The sequence below is a fragment of the Phocoena phocoena genome, chromosome 19 (assembly GCF_963924675.1).
Source record: "Phocoena phocoena chromosome 19, mPhoPho1.1, whole genome shotgun sequence".
In the NCBI taxonomy this organism is placed as follows: domain Eukaryota; kingdom Metazoa; phylum Chordata; class Mammalia; order Artiodactyla; family Phocoenidae; genus Phocoena; species Phocoena phocoena.
The window spans coordinates 58,303,118-58,306,917 of NC_089237.1; the positions used below are offsets into that span (position 1 = coordinate 58,303,118).

General features: G+C 48.3%; 1 pseudogene; it reads left to right on the forward strand.

The window, feature by feature from the left end:
• The first annotated feature begins 706 nt into the window (after nt 1-706).
• LOC136138851 (receptor-binding cancer antigen expressed on SiSo cells pseudogene) lies at nt 707-1,332 on the forward strand (annotated as a pseudogene).
• The last annotated feature ends 2,468 nt before the right edge of the window (nt 1,333-3,800 follow it).

Below are 3,800 nucleotides of genomic sequence, written 5' to 3' on the forward strand. Positions count from 1 at the left end.
AAATTAAATTAATTTTTTAAAATAGTGTATATATGTCAATCCCCATCTCCCAATTTGTTTTCCGCCCCGCAGAAGGCCTGTTTTGAGGATGTATTTTTTTCAGAGAGAATTTACTTCTGCCAGCATGCTGGGGGTCCTACTGACTGGGGAATTGTCCATTCACTTCTTGACTTGGAGATTTTGGACTATGCCTGTAGAGTGAATGCTGACCTGAAACTCACGTTTCATAAAGTTAGATCTCATGAACTTCTAACCAGATTTAATAAATATTAATGTCTTGGCTACTTTCATTAAAAAATTTTTTTAAAGTAGAACCTGCTTCCATCCCCTCTTCCTCCTCATTCCCTGGGTGGGAACCACTCTCCCAGAGCTGGTGTGTATAATTCCGATGCACAGTCCGACATGGATACATATTAAGTATGTATCCATTAACATGTATAGTATGTGTTTACATTCTTTGTGTGTTTAAAGTTTTTGTGCAGAGGGGGAGGCGCAGGCCTTGCTCCTTCCCAGGCAGATTTTTCCAAAATCCAAATCCCAGCCCACTAGGCACCCACTTGGAGCAATTGAGAGCGTTTCACCAAACGCCGTGCATATGGCATCAGACTGTGTAAACTGAAAAACGCTCCTGTCATTTTTCGCATCTGTACAGTGGGTATGATTTTTTTTTTTTCTCATCAGTCAATTTCAGGTTTCGATTCCCACCATGGCTATCACACAGTTTTGGTTATTTAAAGTTTGTACCTGCCTAGCAACAGTATTCTCATTCCTAAAGAGATTAATATGCAGATCTGGCAGAGGACGGAAATTAAGTGGAGACTAAATAACTTTCCCAGCTACAGGTGATTATTCATCAGTTGCTAAACAGACAGACGTTGAAGTGTGGACTTCTTGAGATGCAGACACACCCACAAGTGTAAAGATTAAAGGAAGGAATAGGAATGTGGCAACACAACAAAATGCTTTAGAGAAACTGGAACCTGAGTATTTTAAGGACATGACACCAACTTTAAGGAAAACTCAGAAAATCATTATTAAGAAGAGAGAACCATTAAATCCCAGATGGTAGCACAGGTTTCTCTAATAGCCTAGCAGCTACACAAGATATGCCTTTTATTCACCAATCTCCTGAATTAGGTGACGTGGATACCCGGCAGGAAAATATCAACGCATAGGAAGAAGACGATGCGGCAAGCCAAAGAAGTTCTGAGGCAGGAGAAGATAGCAGACAGAGAAAAGAGAGCAGCAGAACAACAAAGGAAGAAAACGGAAAAGGAAGCACAGCGGCTAATCAAGAAGGAACAAAACACAATTGGTGTGAAACTTTCGTAACAAATGTTCTTCAGATGTCATGGTGCCAGCCGGAGAAATAAGAGCTCCACAACCCAAGCAACATTCGCATGGAGCTAAGAGTATTTTCAGAATACAGATACACTGTTTGACTTTAAAGCATTCATCAGGCCACCCAGGACACCAGGAATCTCTCAAAAGTCCCTTGAACTCTTAGTGATTGAGACCCAAAGAACAAAAAAGGCTTATGAGATAATATTTCCTTCAACATGTTCCAACTGTAAGACAATTGTTTGCTGTAGAGAAAGTATTACAGATGGCATATATCAGTACCTTTTCAAGCTGGTGTTTCTAGCTTAATAAATGGGTGTAAATCATTTTACGGTGGGAAACAACTCTCCTGTCTATAATGATTTCCTTCAATGTGCATAATGATAAAATGAATTATTTTAAATATTCTTTTGTTTCCATGATTACCTGACCTAAATCAGACAAACCTTTAACTTCTCATTTCTGTTGTCAGAAGCTGGTGTTGGCATACATTTCCTCTAACTTGAACTGGCATTGTTCATGTTCGATACAACATTAAGGAATTTGGTAATTTTGGTTTTCAAGAAAATGACATTAAATGCAATAATATATCACAAAAAAATAAAGTTTTTGTGCAACTTGCTTTTTTTTCGGAGAAAAAAATTTAGTAATTCGTTTTCTGCTCTTGTTTTTCATTTACGAGAATCTTAAAAGAAAATAAATGCATACATTTGATATTCTATTAAAAATTTAAAAATCATGTTAATTTTTTGTTTCATGCACAGCTCATGTACTCAAACCTGACGGTAATAACATACAGAAATTTCACTGGCAATATGCAATAAAAGTTATTCAAAGTGGCAGAGCAAATCATTTTTGAGAATCACCTTCACCGTGTTTTCTAGTAACCTCCATAAGATTAGCTCCTGCAACCGGATCATTCTGTGTCTATCTTTCAGTGTTCCTCTCTTCTGAAGGCAAGGGGAATTGAACAACTGTGGGGGAAGAGTGGATCCTGGGGGTTTTACTCTTTTTGCAGGAACCCAGAAGGGTCTTTTTACATCGTTATTCACAAAAGTGGCGGCTGCTCCCTTTGGACCTAAAATCCCCCAATTCTTCCAACCTGATGTACGTGCTCACCCAGGACTACCATGCTCCCTGCACCCTCACCGTCCCCTTCAAGGAACCCCTTGACATGTTTTTCCTTTCCACGTGTGAATTCTCTGAATGCACACCTGTGCGCCCGGAGTCAGCAACAGAGACATTCATGGTTCAATGGATAGCTTACACGTCTGAGGCAAGGCCCTGGAGCGACACCCCACGGTGGCCTGCAAACTGAAGGCAGGACATGGTGGTAGCCTCCGCTCCCAAAGCGAAGGGGAGCGGGCCCTTTATAGAGGGCATTACATCAGGTAGCCTCATTAGTTACCAGGGAAACCAGTGGAGGGGCAGGCCCCTCACCGCCCTTATGGTAAGCCGTCACCAGCTGGGTCCTGGGCATAGGGGTAGGTGAAACAGGCCCTGGCCGGGCAGGGTAACGTGCAGACAGCAAGAGAACAGCCATCTTGCGTGGCCTGGCCATACAGCTCCTGAGACCCCTGATTTTCTGCAGGCCCCCTCAGCAGATCTGCTCCTAGCTTGCAGCCACAGATACTAATACCGGAGGCTTAAGGGCTTCCTGTCATTTAAGATTCCAAACGCTTTCTTCTTGTCTGGCTCTTCTGCCCACATAGGAACAGGGCCGGTCCTGGTCTCCAGGGACAGCTGCGCAAGACCGCGCAGGAGCGGGCTCGCCGCCCGAGCGGGTGCGACCGCCGTCAGGGTCGAGGGCGTGGAGCGCCTGCGGGGAAGCCCGGCTCTCCCCTCCCGGGGCACCTCGGAGCCGCGGGGCTGCGCAGAGCTCGGCCGTCGCTCCGAGGCCCCCGTAGGCTGCTGTCCCCGCGGCGGGTGTGGACGCCCCGCCCCCGCGTGTGCGAGGCCGCGCCCAGGTCCCGGGGGAGCACGAGCAGCCCCCGCCGCCGTCCAGGCCCCCGTGCGGGCTCCACCTGCGGCCACACCTACGGACGCGAACGTCCTGCCACGTCCACGTGCGGCCGAGCCCGCGGGGCGGTCAGATGAGGGCCACCTGCGGGGTCACGTGCAGAAGGCGCGGCGCCTCCCGGGGCGGGGGTGGGGTCCACTTCCCGCCGGGACACCCTCCGGGGACGAGGTCACCCGGGGCTGCGGGGTGGGGGCGGGGAGACGGGCGGGGCGGGAAGGGTGGGGGCGGGGAGGGGTCGCTCCGAGGCTCGACGCATCGCCCCCTGCCGGTCCCGGGAGGAGCTGCGCGTTTATCAGCCCTATGTTCCCGCTGGGAAGAAAAAGAGTGGGTTTTCCGAGCAGCTGACAGGATAATTAACCTCCGTGAGGCCAAATCCCTCGCGTGGGGCGGCCACTCCGCTCCTCACGAGCCCCTGCACTTCTGAGGAAAAAAGCCGGCT